The sequence below is a fragment of the Nylanderia fulva genome, unplaced genomic scaffold (assembly GCF_048542155.1).
Source record: "Nylanderia fulva isolate GAGA-0341 unplaced genomic scaffold, ASM4854215v1 Scaffold41, whole genome shotgun sequence".
In the NCBI taxonomy this organism is placed as follows: Eukaryota; Metazoa; Arthropoda; class Insecta; order Hymenoptera; family Formicidae; genus Nylanderia; species Nylanderia fulva.
The window spans coordinates 1,610,581-1,629,174 of record NW_028190488.1 but is presented as its reverse complement, the minus strand read 5'-3'; the positions used below and the strand labels follow the sequence as shown (position 1 = coordinate 1,629,174).

General features: G+C 35.1%; 1 protein-coding gene across 4 annotated transcripts in view; it reads right to left on the bottom strand.

The window, feature by feature from the left end:
• Positions 1 to 18,322, bottom strand: part of Mdr49 (Multi drug resistance 49) — a 58,337-nt gene extending 40,015 nt beyond the window's left edge. Inside the window, exons 1-4 of one of the 4 annotated variants that reach the window (XM_085486275.1) lie at positions 18,116 to 18,322; positions 10,458 to 10,583; positions 8,662 to 9,073; positions 7,153 to 7,396 (exon numbers count right to left, since the gene is read on the bottom strand). The gene's annotated coding sequence lies outside the window, so the exon portion shown is untranslated. Of the gene's footprint in view, positions 1 to 7,152; positions 7,397 to 8,661; positions 9,074 to 9,955; positions 10,061 to 10,457; positions 10,584 to 14,111; positions 14,236 to 18,115 lie in introns of those variants that run through there. The other 3 variants (XM_085486279.1, XM_085486276.1, XM_085486277.1) reach the window with 3 other exon arrangements.
• Positions 18,323 to 18,594: the final 272 nt, after the last annotated feature.

The following is an 18,594-nucleotide window of genomic DNA, read 5'->3' as shown; positions in this document are numbered from 1 at the left end:
TCGTATCGCCGATGCAAATAATTTTCAAGGGAATAGGATATACAGGAAATATTAGAAAGATGTTTCAAACTGAGAAAGAACATACAAGTATACATTGCAAAATGAAACACAGAAAAAACAGTATCCTTGAGAGAATGCAAATATGCCTTGATTCAAGTATATTTTATCCTTATAATAGCACCAAATATAAATAATTTTGGATAAAGGATAATTTATCCTTAAAACAAAGTGCAAAATATTCTTGGTTGAAGCTGAAATTTACTTATAAATATTGCAAGGACAAGTGACAAGTGTGCATCGGATATAAGCGGTACTTTCAAATAAATATAATAATTCTTAGTTCAAATGTGACTAAGTTTGTTTTTACCATATACGATTTTTAAAACAAGAATATATCTTAAGGATAAAATATACTTTACACAAACTTATTTATTATTAAGGCAAATGAAAATTTGTGATTACAAAGAGCATTCTATGCTTAAATCAATCAAATAGCGTTCGAGAATAAAAATATACTTGAATCAAGGATTCCTTTTTTTCTGTGAATTAATGTTTATACATGGACATTATGAAGACGAAATTCATTCTTAACTGGTGTAGAAAAATTGGTGACGGACAGTCTTTCAAAGATATATTTCTTCTTTCTTACAAACATTTTTTCCAGACCGTTTTCTATACGTAAATTTAATTATATTTATTGTTCATAAAAGTATTTACAAAGAATAAGAAAAAAAATTATTACATTGAAATATTAGCAGGTATCTTTAATTATTTATTCATTCTGCATGTGCGCAAGAGTTAGAAATCAAAATCCAAACTAGTTTGTGAAAAAGAGACTTTAAATATCTTATTAAACGACTTTGATTATCCTCACGTAGAAATTCCATTTTCAATTAAAATATAGATCATAATTAAATCAAGGTTTTTAGAACAAACTGGTTTATAGATTTCGTCAATGTAATACATAATGCAAAATGTAAAGGAAACACATCTTTTTCGTAATTATTTATTCATTCTGCGTGTGCGCAAGAGTTAGAAATCAAAATCCAAACTAGTTTGTGAAAAAGAGACTTTAAATATCTTATTAAACGACTTTGATTATCCTCACGTAGAAATTCCATTTTCAATTAAAATATAGATCATAATTAAATCAAGGTTTTTAGAACAAACTGGTTTATAGATTTCGTCAATGTAATACATAATGCAAAATGTAAAGGAAACACATCTTTTTCGTATTGCACAGGCTGCATATATGCATTGTACGTTGGACCGACCGTTCAAACTAACTGACGTACATGCATGCACGTGGAAACGATTAGAGAAGTTAATATAGCTCGATAAACGCGAATATTGCGCCACATTCATTATGCAACACGAAAACTTGAATTAGTTATACGTTTTGCACTCTATAGAACTATTGTTGACAAACATTTGCCTCATTTCCGAAGGCAATATCGCGTATTTATTTGTATTATCATTATTACCATAATTAATGTTTTTTTATCAAATGCTTGAATACATGCCATTTATTATTATTATTATTATTCATGTACATAAATAAATCCGAAACAGTGCGTTAATAAAAAAAACTTTAATTATTTACACGAGGTTATATCAGTTGCATTATACAATAACATGTATGATTCCATAATCAATAAAGTTATTATTATATTGTAATAATAATATATCGTCTTTTTAACTGTAACTTTTTTCTTTATACATATACTGAAAACAAATTTATTAAATTCAAATAAGTATTTATTTCAATACTGCCAAATAAATCCTTTATTTGAAATTAATAATATTGATTTGATGTGAAAAATATTTATCTGATATAAAATAATCCTTTTCAAAACCAATAAATTTTTATTTGTTTCAAATAAATGATTTATTAGGCAATATTAAAATAAATATTTATTAAATTAATAATTTTCTCAGTGTAGAATATAACGTTATCGTCACATTTAAGAGTTTATTTTACTACAGACGAGTTCATGTCTATATTAACATCGTAATCTGAGAAGGATTTAAAAAAAAGATATTCCACAACCTTCTTCGTTTCTTAAAAGCCAGGAAACAATAATGACAATCAGAAGAATCGTCACAATTTAAATCATTACAGAATTAATCCGGAAAATTAATCAAAATTAATCACACACAAATCGATAACTAATAAATTCTCACGACTCTGTAGCATTTGATTTTAGCTGAAGCATACTCGTATAATTTCACTACTTTTTTTCTTCCGTTAGTTCTTACACGAGGGATTACAGTTCGTGGGCGTCAACGCGAGTCATAAAGGAAGCACCTGCACACACACATACACATATGTATATATATATATATATATATATATATATATACACACACTACCACGCGCGCGCGCGCGCGCGCGCGTACTCTAGTAAGGGATGAGGCGCCAGGATGCGCAAGAGGCAAATAAAAAGGTTGCCGACCCTGTGGGAATGGTCGGGAATGCTCCGGGGAAGGCGCGGCGCGCCGGAAATGCGCCGCGGAAAGAACGGGAAAATTTTCGCGCTCCTTCCTTTGAGCGCGACGCGTTATCCGACCTCGTTTAAATTCCCGCCGGTCGAGTAATGCGGAAGAAAATTAAGGAAATGAAAACGGATGATGCGAAAACGTAAACACAGCTACAGCGAGAAAAACTCACTCGCGACGAAATGTCTCTTTCTCTCTCCCTTTCTCGTCTCGCGAACTTCGCGGAGATGAGATCCTTCGTCGCGCGCGTTTCCTCGTCACGACGATGAAAAGTTAAAAACCATGAGATTTCTGTTTTATACGAGACAGTTATATTCTGTTTATATAGATGCTATTATATTATGAAGAAATATATGTACTGGTTAAAAAAACCGATACGAATAGATTCCTTCTCTCTCTCTCTCTCTCTTTCCCTTTCTTTCTTTATTACATTCACGGGACATTGTTATCACAGAAACGTGGTCTGTTTGAATAACATGACGAGTACATAGTGCAAAATATTGCGTTTACCCCAGCGTTGCAATTACCCCGATTAATCACATATGGATTGTATTGTATAACGAACTCTCTGAGTTCATTACACAGCCTATCAGCGAATCTCCAATTAACAATGCAAATTGTTACGTCGACTCGCCGAATAGAATCGTTCTGCACAAATCATTGCCCGCCGAAACGATCGCAAACCTTCATGATGATTATCGATAAGCGCGTAGTTATTATACGAGTGTGTCAACTGTCAACAGAGCTTCGCTGATAAAAATAGCAAACATATGATATCGCCAAGTTCCTCATTTCAATGAGAATATCTCTACGCATCTACGGAAGTCGATGACTTTAGAAGAATTTCAGCTTTAATCTCACGTAATAAACTTACAGCCAACAATAAGTCGCTCTGTATATTACGCCTATTTCAATTTCGACACGCGATTACAATACATTGCACTCGGTTGAACTTGAATGCACTTTAATCCAGTCGAACGCGTCTTAATAACACGAAATTACGCTTTAATATTGCATTTTCTGCACTTTATTATTTTGATTAAATTGGCGATTAAAAAGGAAACTTTTAACTTAATTACATTATTCTGCGAGAAAAGATAAAAATTAAAAGATTCCTATCGTATTTAAACTTAGTCTTGTCCTAGTTATATCTTATTACGATGACAGAAGTGAGAAATTATATGAGATATTTTCTTGCATTTTGCATGTTAACAAAAAAATTATATTTCTCGCATGTCATTATTTAGCATGATAAAATAGATTGATAAACTCTATTGAAGTGTTTCTTTCTTTAGCTTTCTTTAGATATATCAATTTAATCTCTATATATATATTGTGTATAAGCTACTTTATAAGAGGTTGTGTATACATATATATGTATGTGTGTGTGTGTGTGATTCATGACAATTGATCTAGCTATTTTTAAATTAAAAAATGCGAAACTGGGTTTTCACCACACTTTATGATTATGCTATCAAATGCAAGCGGTAATACGTGACAAAAAAATTGTTATCTCGAATATGTATCATAAAAATAAATAACGTGTATATAATTCTTCGATATATTCGATCATTCATTCATAGTACAATTATGACTTTAACTAACGAAATATTTTTTCCGCGAATCGAAAAACGTCGTTGATTTATGTTTATGGATGTCGATTTATTATGCAATTTAATAATAAAAAAATAGCGGATATCACAGTAATCCCTCTCTCTTCTACTTAGAGGGTTATAATATATATTTTTAATCTTCACAATTAATTGTTGATCGCCAGTGATAAATTTTTCACAAATAATGAGATGCAATTTAATTCGACCAAAAACTGGCTATTCATTTATTAAAAATAAGTACACACTACGTTTCGACCCACATTGTGGTCCTTTTCAAGTGCTAAAATACAAAAATACATAATACTTATTTTTAATAAATGAATAGCCAGTTTTTGGTCGAATTAAATTGCATCTCATATATTTTTAAATATATGAATCATACAAAAATATAAACATAAATGCATAATCTGACACGGGACAAAGAAAATCAGCGCGTTAATATCCCAAATATTTTCTTCGCTAATCGTGAAATAAAGCTCACTTTATCGCTTTTAATGAAATATTCTAATAATGACGCGGCACAGCCGATGTCGCGATACCATCCACTCTCCTCATTGTCTCTCCATTATCACTAATTATTCTCCCGAACGGGAACGCGCGGACGCTTAATCGAGCGCGGTGGAAAACACGGACCGTGACCGGAGATACGGAAAACCGCTGACGCACGTGAGCTTTCCACGTGGTCGCGTTAAACCGACACGACGAGCCGTCACTGGGAAGAGAAAGAGACAGATATTAACTCGTTTAAGTGAAGCCATATGTGAATCGTAAGAGAGAGAGAGAGAGAGAGAGAGAGAGAGAAAGAGAGAGTTGCATTTCGCCCCAACTGATCGATTTTTCCTTTGTTATAATTAAATACATTGTTGCCATTGACCACCATATGTTTACGATTACTTCTATCGTTATAGTACAAGGTTGACTTGACTCGACCAAGCTTAGTCACGGTCAATCTCGGTCAAGTATAGTTTCTTTGTGTTTTTTTTTCTTTTCTCCTGTCATGCACGTCTTACGTTAAACACATGCTTGTTGGTCTCTTATCTCCTTGGAACGTTGTATACGATAATTTTATCAGGCGTCATGTAACTTGAAGAATATAATAAAGCATTTTTTTATATATATACTTGTCGATTCATCGATTATCAACGCTGGTACTTTACCATGGAAGAAAAACCATTCCTTATCAATAATCAATATTTTTATTTTATTTGAATTGATTATTAAAAAAATTAGAGAAATTTTTTAAAATTACTCGATTATGTTTATGCAAATTTTACGATATTGAAAGAACGTAAAACTTTCCTTCGAAGATTTTCTCTCAGAGGAGTAATAGATAAATAATTTACAATCCGTGCTAGAATCGACGTATCGTCGATTTTGCTCTTAATGATGCGCGCCGGGATTCAATTTCTCGCAATAATTGCAATCGATTAAAAATAATAAAAGAGTCGATTATTTGGAAGCTGCGGGCATTCGAACAGCGTTAGTTTCTGACAGTAAACGAGATAAGACACCCCAGAGAAGAGCGGAGTAGTAGGGGAATTCACAATGGAATTTCGCGGCCGTTCTGATTAACCTGTGAATCAACTCCTGGGGAAAGAAAGCCCAGGGTGCGAATCCTCAGCGCCACTTCAAGGGCAATCCACCTCGATGAAGATCCCACTCGAAAATCAAGAGTGCGCTCTTTGTTTTCCGCCGCGTTAGTTCCGAATCGAATTTTCGCGCAAACGCCCTTCTTCGTCGAAATGCAATTGCAAGTCGATGATTAAATATCGGACGAGCGATCGAGATTGCTTCGTTTTAAAAAGGAAAAAAAAAACGAGCGACATTCGAAAAGAAAAAAAAAATAGAAGCTGCAATTTTTAATTTCACTAAATTATTCGATATACAACTCATAAAAAAAGACGAACCTTGATAAAAATACGTTATTTTATGCGCGTTAATTTCTTCGTTAGAGGATCGTTTATTTACTCGCTGCAAGTCCTCGCAATGATTATCGCGCCGCTTTTATCATTCGAATACGACACCGTGCTTTAATTCTACCGAGCGCATTGCTATATGTAACCGAGATGAGATGATACTTATCAGACACATAATTACGGAACATTACCCGATAAAGCGTAACGCAATCCGAAACTTGTCACGGACGAATGGGAAGTTTCCGACCTCTTCCACATATGATCGACGTGAACGCGTTTCATATTTGATGACATAACGAGAGTCAACGAACCCGCAGAATCTTCCGTAGCGTCTTCGATCTTCCAAAGTGAACCGGTTCGGAAAGAAAAGGAACCAAGCTCTCTTCGAAGTACGCCTGTTGCGCCGCGATCGCGTTAATCTGCATAACATGACCGATTTAACATGCTAATTTTCAGTGTCAGTCTTGCGAAATCATTTCGTGATACATATGCAAACGGCATACAATTATACGATACCACGATCGTATACATACAACGGTGCATGCATATATTAAAGGGGTTAATGCAACCTCCGTTCTTAGACACATTTGAACGTATTCAAAACACGAGAAATATCTAAATTGGATTGCGTAGGTGTAGTTGGATAGCAGTCCGGCGCGTAAAAGTGATCTCCTAAGTGCAACGGGAAACGTTGATTAATAGGGGAAACGTAATTTCCTTCCCCTTTTTCCGTCTACACCGGGGAATTTACCTGAATGACAATCGAGTTGCGCGTTCGAAAATATACAAGACGCTCTCTTCGTTGCTCTGGATATAAATCTTTAGGAGCAATCTCGCCGAATCGAGCGGAAATTTCCATTCGTTCGACAACTCGAATTGGAGTGGCTAAGCAAATTCACTCGCTGCCCATGACGAAGGTTATCGACTCGACGAAGCCACTCGGTATACTCGGATTTACTCAGTGTGAATTACGTATGTGTCAGCTTTTGTTATCCGAGGTATTCGTGTTACGCAAAAGCACCGATTCAGTACATTGATCGTTTAATTAATGAAGCTTTATATCCGGATTCTATACATCCGCGCAAATTACTTTATGTAAAATACATGCAGAGATTATTACTTACCATTATGATGAAAAATTCTGCCCAACCCGATACACGGGGATCGAATATTAGGATGTAGGATTTTATAAATTAAACCATCGTTCGTTCTCCTACAATTGAACCATGTGTTTATCCGGTATTCTGGTATGAATATTTGTTAATTCCCTCTGCATTCATTCTGCGATAGAGTTACCAATGAATACTGCGAATAATATTCAATTATCTTTGGCTTGTACGTCCTTTTTTTTTAAATCTACGACGGTATCTAAAATTTGAAAAATGAGAACGAGATTAATATTGTTTTTAACGTCGAATTGTTCAAATGGGAAAAAAGGAATGAATTACGAATGAATAAGCGATTAGTTTCAATGAACTGTTCGACAGCAGCCTTCTCCAGAAATGCACGCGAGATACTGACAAATTATTGTTATATTGACTATACATGTTAAACTCGACCAAGTTGTTTGCTGTTCGATTATCGTGGCAAATCACCGTAAACGCCTCGCTATTTCTTCGATGATCTATTGAACTATGATGAATTGCCTTACGATTCCGTCTTATTTGTTAAATTACGAGTTGACCTCTTTACAATTATTCGAAAAAATATTTGACATAATAAATTTCCATTTTCAAACATCTCTATTAAAATTTAACAAAGATGTAAGTATTTTAAATATTATAATGCATTTTTCTTATAGCGAAATTTTTATCATCGAAAATTGCCTTACGATTCCGTCTTATTTGTTAAACTATGAGTTGACCTCTTTACAATTATTCGAAAAAATATTTGTCATAATAAATTTTCATTTTCAAACATCTCTATTAAAATTTAACAAAGATGTAAGTATTTTAAATATTATAATGCATTTTTCTTATAGCGAAATTTTTATCATCGAAAATTGCCTTACGATTCCGTCTTATTTGTTAAACTACGAGTTGACCTCTTTCCAATTATTCGAAAAAATATTTGTCATAATAAATTTCCATTTTCAAACATCTCTATTAAAATTTAACAAAGATGTAAGTATTTTAAATATTATAATGCATTTTTCTTATAGCGAAATTTTTATCATCGAATAAACATACGGACAATCCTCTATTATTAGGTTTTCATGTTATATTAGGATTTTAAAATGCAACTGCATTGAATGTTAAGTCTATTCTTCCTTTTCATAAAGCTTTTGAACATACAACTCGATTGTTGCTGTTCAGAAATAGTTTTCACTGCGGATTGCAATTACGTTCCGCGCAGCAATATGGTAGTTGGTGTACATATATGTATACGTATACGCGATCGAAACATATTCTTTTCTCCATTCTATGTATACATGTTCGATGTCGAAAACTTTCTACGATCTTTTTCGTGAAACCCACGACTCTCACTATTCGACAACGTTGCGCAAACACGAATGCACATTCCGCCGAAATATCGATTTCGCTTAATTTCATTGCCCGAGTTTCCGATAGAAAAAAAAAAATAAAACTAAACCGATTTGAACGAATAATAACCGTGTATCGTGTTTTACTTACCGTAATAAAAAATTAAAAAATCCCTCTATAAATCTGGATTAAATATGAAAAAGAAATATCGAATCACAAATCCCAAACACTTTTGGTCTCCTTGCTCATATAGAAACCTGTCAAAATATTTCGATGATCCGTTGTCGAACCTGTAACTCTCTTTACAACACGTGACAAGACGTCTTGCGACCGCAACATGAACCCTTGCTCCGTAAAATTCTCGATAAATCCCGTTCAGGAGAATATAAATCCACTTTCGCACCTAGCTCGTGTAGAGAGAGCAACGTTTTCTGCATTTAGAATCCTATTAAAAATGATCTCTCTAAAATATTTATAAACGTTCTCGTATATTGATCATTTTATTATTGGTGTTCCCGATAAATCTCCTTTGCTTCACCATATGGCCACTTGCCAATCGAATCTGAAACACGGAAAAACGATTTATCAGATATCGCGATACGTTTGAGAAAATTATTGCATTAATATGTCTATTTATTATCTCATGCCTCATTAAGATATCTCTAACTTAACTTAATAATAGAGTTCATTTTCTTTACTTCTTTCAAATTGAATCATATTAAGGGAGATTGTACAAATAAGGATAATCATTTATATTTTCAAATAAAATAAATTTTAAATAAAATTTCAAATAAATCGCATTTTCAAGTGCTATAATTTATTCTACAGCAGTGCCATAATGTGTATACATCAAATGAGATTACTTCATTTCTCTTCGCAATGCAAATATTTTATTTTTATAATGCTATATATTTTTTTCTCGTCATGTATCTTTCTCGCGACAAAATCTTATAGCTCCGAATCTTTTACTCTCCCACGTGTGTCGCGAGAGGTTAATTTGTCGAAAAGCTATTCGCTCCAATACTTTTCCCACACGTTTAATTTGCGACGTCGTCCGACTCGGATGTGACGGTCCGTCAGGCTTGTCGGCTGCTTCGTCCACTTTAATTAATGTCCATATTTGTTTCACATGTGCCAAATTAATTTCCGACCAACTAACATAATAAGGAGAGGTTCACCCCGTCAAATAGAGGGATAAATAAATCGTCGACGGAAGGAGAAATCGACGCGCGCAAACGCATTTTCTCATCCCGATTCTCCTAATTATCCTTAATTTCTAATATCGCCAGGAGAGTGACGTGATCCGTTTAAGAGCCTGCGGCGGAGTCTCCTCGTCTCGTGATTAATTTACGTAGTTTCTTATGACGCTTAGAACCCTGCAGCGCGATCAATAAGGTAGGAGCGAGCGGTGCAACCGTATATAGCAGGTACACGCCATACATACCGTTATATAGCAGTCTGTCTTATAATGGTGGAAACGCGAGTACACACAGGCCGTTATATTAATGGACTTAATTCGTCCGGCGGAATCGCGACTCGACACGATCGCGTCTCGCGCGATAATAAAAGAGGAAAATACGTGTCGAGTCCACTTTGCGCGCCGACTCCTTTCGCGACCACTTCCGTGAGTCATTTGCACAAAGCGTTTCGTACAAAAGGCGAGCGTAACCGTCTAAAAAAAACCCCGACGAGTCATATTCTTTCGCTTAGACGTTGCCGCGATACGTATAAAGACGAGGAAAAACTTTGCGGGAAAATTAAGCTCGGAGCTTGCGATTTTACGCCGTAAACTACGCTTTGAAACGATTAGCCGGAATGATGATATAATATCGGCGCGATCGGAATAATGGCAATCTCGCGGACAACGATCGAGGCTAATTAGATGATGAGCGGACATCGGTTAATGGAATTAATTACGGATATATTCGAAGCGAAACGATACTCACACTCATCGGGTACAAGCTGCTTTTCCACACTAACAGTTGGAATAGATGGATGTGTATGTAATATGTCTCCAACAACCCCTTCAGCTAACGATATCGATGCCTATTGACGGCTACAGATACTATGGGCTGAAAGAAAGAAAAATACAATTAACATAAATATTCGTTATAGCGATAAATATTCATTATAGTACGCGGAAATAATGTAACATTTTCGTGTAATTTTATGCTTATGATAATTCAAATTTCGAAAATTCTGTTAATTAACAACGAATAATTAACATGCCTCATTAAATAACATGTTGAACCATCGTTGATTATTTACAAAAGAAAAGCAAATTTATGTTTCTGCATTAAAATTGAGGAATAATTATATTAGGATGAGAATAATTATGTTAGTGAGATGGGACAGAGAGGTTTCATATTCTTATATTATCAACCTATTATATCGATTTATATGCATCTCGCATACGAACGAGCTTTTTTAAAATATTATTTATGTCACTTTCAAGATACCCAGTTGATTCGCGATATGGATGGGGAGATCCTTCGTCAAGTGTCCCGTCGCAAAAAATTGTTAAAGCTCCCGAAACTTCTCGAAACGACACGCGTAAGATTGCGACTCGCCTAAACTCGTAAAATAAAAAATTCTCTTTCACAAAAAATCGCCATCCGAACGAACGAGTTACAAAGATGCCGCGGAGTCGCATCTCTGTCAGTTACTACTGGGTGTCTCGCTCTTATTTGCATCTCAATCGCGGCCTAACGTCTCCCCTGGCAACGGCTATGAATTTTATTCCGGTCTCATATTTCTGGTCCCCATTGTGGAGGTTGCGTGACGCTTCCCGTTTTTTTTTTTTTTTTTTTTTTTTTCTATCAATCATCTCCGTTACTCGCCACCTCAGGGCTGTATTCCGAACTTTTGCGCCGGGTCTTCGACGGCCTTCTTCTTCCCTTGCACAAATTTCCAGCCACCACATCACCCCTTCCACTCTTGCGGTCCCCTCGTCGCAAACAAGAATTTCGCAAACGCCCCCGGGGCCGTGAAATACGTGAGGGATGCGCGTCTAGACGATCCGGGGGATCCTTTCGCGAGAAAATGTAGAGCGCAGCAGCGATCCTTCCTCTTTATCTCGGAATATCTCGGTTAAGCATCGCGCGACCAGATATCTCGTCGGACGGACAGAACACACTGCGACATTCTTCGCATTTTCAATCTTTGTCGTCGTCTCGCTCCATTCGCATGAGTATCGCGGTCGTTGTTGATCGTTCCTCTTATGGGATGTCGGATGGTATTAAGTAAAGTCTCGCGAGCAGAATTTTTCTCAGGACTCTTCTCTCTCTCTTCTCTTCTTCTCTTCTCTTCTCTTCTTTCTCTTCTCTTCTTCTCTTCTTCAATATCTTCTCTTCTCTCTTTCTTCTTCTCTTCTCTTCTTCTTCTCTTCTCTTCTTCTCTCTTCTCTCTTCTGCTTCTCTTCTCTTCTCTTCTCTTCTCTCTCTCTCTCTTCTCTTCTCTTCTTCTTTCTCTTTCTCTTTTCTTCTTCTCTTCTCTTCTCTTCTTCTCTTCTCTTCTTCTCTTCTTCAATATCTTCTCTTCTCTTCTCTCTCTTCTCTCTTCTCTTCTCTTCTTCTTCTCTTCTTCTTCTCTTCTCTTCTCTCTCTCTTCTCTCTCTCTCTTCTCTTCTCTTTTTTCTTCTCTTCTCTTTTCTTCTTCTCTCTCTTTTCTTGGACGGGAAAGTTACCGTGGGAAATCTCTCAAGAGAGATCTGTTATTTAGTCGTGTGTACATTTCGATTCAATATATTGTTCCTTTTTTTTCTGTTTAAATATAAAAATTGATCATTTTGATCGTTATTTTACTCCATAAATTATGGAACATGATCAGCAGGTGGCTCGTACATTGCCCTTTAATCATCGTTCTTCCGTCACAAAAGCTCGAGCTTGAGCGGCAACGGCTCGGCTTCGATATTATCGGATAAAATGAAAGAAGCCCCCATAGTGGTAAAACTCATAATGCTCGTGAACGGGTTAAAGAAATGGAGGGAACACGGGGATATTGCCGGACCGTCATATTCCCCCTTCAATGAAAGTATCCTATCAACGTCTACGTAACGCCGCGCCGTCGCATTTTCCCTTTCTTTCTCGTCGTGACGATATCTCGTGGAAACGTGGGAGGCAAGACGATGAGCTCGTTTTCCCTCTTCGTTTTCCTGTTTGAAACCCTTTTGCAAAAGGGAGGCATTCGTATGCCGTTTTAGAATCGCGAAACTCGCATCGGAGAAAGTGCATTTTTAGACATCGAGTAGAATTTCACAAGCGAGAGAATCACGCTTTATCGGTGACGTTTTATGCCCTCGATTTTATGTAAAATATATAAGAACATTCTCTTCTTCAAAGATCTTTTTTTTCAAATTCAGATATTCTGATATTTCTGTATATAGAGTTCGATATCTGATAAAATATTTTGTTTGTTATAATTACCCCCACGAATATATGATAACTCGTTATTCTTTTTGATAGATAATTATCAACAAATCTTAGGTTCAATAAGCCACAGAGAAGAAATTAGAAAAATAGTGAAGCATAAAAATATTTTGTTAAATTATATAATTATTAATCCATGCAATTAAATTGTATATCTATTGTCTTTATTTATAATAATTATGAAAATATTTGATTGTTTTTATTAATGTATAAAATGTTAATGAAAAATGCCTTACGTAACGTTGCGCATGATAAAAATATGAATGTAATATTCACGTTTAATATTCCTTCAAAATATTATAAAGGTAAAGAAGGTGTTAGGTTTGAACATTCTTGAATCAACACCTTAATGTACCTTTCTTATAATTAACTTATAATTACAGTTTTCTCACCCTAGCCTGTTTCCTTAGAACCTCTTAGAGAAACAATCTATTAATTATTGTGAAATGTTAAACATTATCAAAGTATTTAATAAACATAATTTGCAGTATTTCTATAAAATTTCTATAAAATTTTATCCAGCACTGAATGAGCCAATCTAAAATTTGTCTTATCAAAAATCTATTTATTAATTCTATTAATATATTAATTATCTTTATTTGAAGAAAAAAAATAGTTTTTCGTGTACGATATTTCAATATTAATTTAAATTCCTAAAAAGATATCGCCTTGAATGTCAAAGAACTCGAAGATGGGTGCGATGTACTTTATATAGCATATAGCATATCGGAGTATTATTATTACATAGCACTCGGGCATTATTATCTGCAATCGATCAATACTACAGAAATCTAAGAATATCACAAGAAACACTAGTGCGTGAGACAACTACCAAAGTATGCAAAATATCGCGAATCTAATCTCTCGAATTTCCTTTCGTATCAAATAGAGAAATCCTTCTTTTTCACAGTATTTTTAATATTTATTTTATTTGAGAACGCAAATTCGATTTCGAAATGACTATATAGGAAACGAGTTAATAAAAACAAGAATGAATTTGTAATTGTAACATGCGTATAATTATATAACACGATTGCATATATTTATTATTTAGTATATAAGAAATAGAAAAAAAAACAAATAAATATAAAGATATATAAAAAATTAATGCGAGACATGAAAATGATCAATCCGCGGAATATCTGGCGATTCGAAAGATGCAGTCGCACCTACCGGAAATCTTCCAGACGCTACGATCGATAGCTCGTTTCCCGTCGCGAAAGAGATTCTCCATAGTTTCGAACAAACGAGAAGAGACTTTGCGAAGTCGGCGAAGCACGAATCGCACGAATGCACAGGTCTGACTAGTCGTTCGTTCGGCGGGCGACTCTGCCTACTTGTTTTCTTGGTTGCCACTTAGATATATATATATATATATATATATATATATATATATCGCGATTATACGGGCTTGCCCTTCCCGTATACTGCAGAAAGCCTACGACACATGCAATTACAACACGCTCGAGCGGGTCCCCATCCAGCGGATCGATAATTCTGAGATCACTCACGCTAATTGCGAATCTAAGGTCCGGCCAAAAGTCGCGCGTACATTTAAGCGGTCAAATATTAATGAATATAATATATATAATTTTTAAAATAATTATAAGAATATTTTTAAGTCAGCTCCTTAATTTTTAAAAACACAATCTACACTTTATTCATCTCGACCAATAGAGCCAAACGCGATGTTATATTGCGACAATTAAGAAAGAAAGAAAATTTGGAAACTAAGGAATTTGAATCCTATGGTTGGGATCTCAGAAATTCCCCTTGTTCCTTCTCTTAAGATACCCTGTAAAGAAATAGGCGAGAAAAATATTGGTTCAAAAATTTCCAAATTTTCTTTCTTTCTTAATTGTCGCAATAACATCGCGTTTGGCTCTATTGGTCGAGATGAATGAAGTGTAGATTGTGTTTTTAAAATAATTATTTATAATAATTATATTACGCATTTTTGTTACGTTTCTCTCTTTCCTGTTTTCCACGAACATTGGAGAATGATTTAATCGCGAATTACTCAACAATTCTTACGTATGGGTAACAAGTACAACAAAATTATGCCACCGCACTATTAAAGTTCGCTTATCGAGGGTGGCCACGAGGCTTTCGGCAGGGCATTGTAAAATCGATATCGTTCTGAGAAAACCGACATTACGCCATATAATCGATCCCGGCCGCGAGAGCAGAGCGCTGTCAAAAGCATCTTGAATATACATCGAACGCGCCGGGGAGATTACAGCAGATTCAATAAGATTCCCGGTTTCCCTAAAGCGCACACGACACATGCATCGCGCGTTTTCCCTCTCCGAGATCTCGAAAGGGCCAACTACGGAGCATCAGATCCGGAAGGAGAGAGACGCGATGTAGACGTCGCAAAACGTCACGCGACCGGATCCCGAAATCCCTCCGTAGACGTTTCCTTCTTTAAGGATAACGACATCGCTCGATTGTTAGACACGTTTCGCGAAATGACGTTAATGGAGGCGAATAAATATCGCTCGATGTACAGGGAAACAAGAATTCGCGTGTTATGTTACATGTTTTATAATCGCGATACATTTTCGTAAACGCATGATCGCGAGAATTGCATAATAAACAGCAACGGACGCATTCGTGTCTGATTAATGTTTGTGCGCGCGCGATTATCGAATGACGCGCGGTAAATTACACGCAACGATTATACACGTGGATAGATAAAACAAATTCATTAGCGGTTTTTTTTTTTGCGACATTCTCTCACCCGCGTAGCCGCATTTTCGATGAGATTTCTCGGCGTGAAAAACGCATTTGCGTCCTTTGTAAATAAATTGCGGTGGAAATCATTGGCATCGATATGCATATATATATGTATATATATATATATATATATATATATATATATATATATATACATATATATATATATATATATATATATATATATATATTTTCGGACGCAATCGTATCGTTTGAAGTCAATTTTAGGTGAATTGCGGGCGAAATTAATGCCGTCGCGGCCCGATAGTTTATTTTGATTATCAATATTTGCTGATAAAATGACGATCGCGGACAAATTTGTCAGATATTATATTATGCAAAGATGAAATGCAAATCAGCTTTCACGGAGGAGACATCATGCGTGATTCGCTGTACGATTTCGCGTTCGATATGACGAAATTTTGGCGAAATTATATTCGACAATTAATTAATATGTGATGTCTAATCCAGTTATATTATGGATGAAATGTGGTTTCATTAGGAAACATTTTCACAATTAAACGTTGCATAATGTAAATGAGAGATGAACTATCTCTACTAATGAAACAAATTCAATTTGTTAGCGTATCGCTCGCGTGTTACACGAGAAAAATAGCAAAAAAAAATTGAAATGGATTTAAAACCTTGGTTATCCGGTTCACATGGGATAAGGCTGGTCGCTATTTTAAATCTACATATACAGCTATCATAAATTCACTCGTATACACACACACACGCGCATAATGTATGGTCATGATGCTAAAATAGGAAAGGCTATTTCTATATATTTGTGAAATCTTCACATCCGAAGAATACTTACGACTGTTTATTAGTCATAAAGAACGTGAGAATGACATCGGTTAATAGAACAAAAAAATAATTATGGAGTCATTCTTTGTGACGTGCTTTTTCATCAACGGGATTATAATACTGTACACACAATGTCTAGTTATTTTCAATAAAGAAATGAACTTTGTATCAGTTCTAGTTGTGCTAAATGTCGACAGAAGAGATACTGAAAATTATATTTTTATCACAAAGGAAAGGTTTGATTAAAAATAAATTTGTAGAAATAAGGGTATAATTATTTAACATTTAATGTTTTCAGATTTCAGAAATCTAAAGATTTTAGAAATTTATAGAGATTTTCAAATATAATTTTTGTTATATTAAAAGTGAGGGAAAAAATTAAAATAATGATGAATGCTAGATAGCGAAATAAAATTTAATACTTTTTAATGAACTTCACAGACGATGTTTGTGCTAATATACATATATTCGAATATTTTGAGAAAAAATTTTAAGATTTAATTATTTTATAAGATCTAATATAAAAACTATAAAATATAGAAATAAAATAATCTCTTCAATGGCATATTAGGACGCAGCAAAATTAATCGACGGAATACTATATCTAACTAACTTCTCTAATTATTTAAATGCATTCAGCACCGATGAATTTTTTCGCTGATTGCAATTTTTTTACGTTACTTTCGCTCTCTCTTTCTCTCTCTTTTTGATCTATAAATTTAATAGCGTTAAATGCGCTCTCACCAAGTATCTCCGGTATTGAACTCGGTAAGCTCGCCGCCGAGTTATTCGTTTCGCACGTTCGTTCGATGGCACACGTTTGTTTGTTTGATTGAATTTTTTTACCGCAAGCTGCCCGCTCGGCCATTGATTTATTCGCGTGCAACGCGCGCGAGGCCCGCGAGCGGCGAATTTATAGCATACGAATCCATTTTCCATCCCCATATCGCGCTTGATAATACCAGCCGATAAGTCTCCTCGCGATCTGTCGACGACGCATCGTCCCCTGCGTATGAATTCGCATGATTCCTCGTGTGTTCCATGCGGGTGTTCCACCACGTGACCCACATTAGTCACGCAAAGGTCACGCACACGTAGGAACAAACGCAAAGACCAAAGACGTTTCATACGATTCGTATTGATTAGATTTTATCAACAATCTTTAACTAAGTTGACTAATTATACGTCAACGTAACATGAACTTAAATCTCGTATATTAAATAACAGTATTATTACATTTTATTTTCAATGTTTTACCAAGTTGTTTTCGATCTACAAGAACTTCTTACACGATGTACTTTCTGCATAAGTCTCGATGTATGTAAGATAAATGTATATTTTATTTTGACGACCTAATAATTATTAATTTTAGTTGATTTCGTCAAATTTATCTTTAAAAAAGATTTCGACATCTAGCGAGGAGAGATTACTAATGATGAAATCAAATTAAAAATCCTAATGATATATAAAATTAAATTAATTTAAAATTATCTACATTTAAAAAAGCATTAGATAAAATGGCAATCATAAATAGTATAATCGTATTTTATTTCTAAACTAAAATTACACCGGATCGCTAAAATCGATCGGTCGCTATAAAGATTCTCACGTCTATATCGTATACTTACTTTCTTATGCAGGAAGGTAAAAGAATTCGATAGCTAATGTTTGACACAACTTCTCGCGATAAAGAAATCCTCAGGTAGGAGTCTTCTTTTTTTAGATCACAATTTTTTTTTTAAAAGCACTTTAGGATTGCAGAAGGACTCCTGTCGAACAGTTCGACAGTTCACTCGACTGCGGCTCGAGACGTTATGGCTAGAAGACAGTTTTACACTGACCCCCTCTGCTAGTAGAATGTTTATGTATATCGTCTACGACCTATCGCATTGCGTGACTGAATGTGTATACATATGAATACATATACATATGAAGGGCCGCTTGTATATGTGTCTGCATGAGTAAGCTTGGCAGACGTAAGTGTCGGGTTTAGCACCCACGTCAGTAATGATTTGACAGACCGACATGTCTTTGTCCGATAAAAAAGTTTTGAATTTTACACGCAATGCGAATTTTTTCTATAATTTGAACAAATATTTTTAGAGTC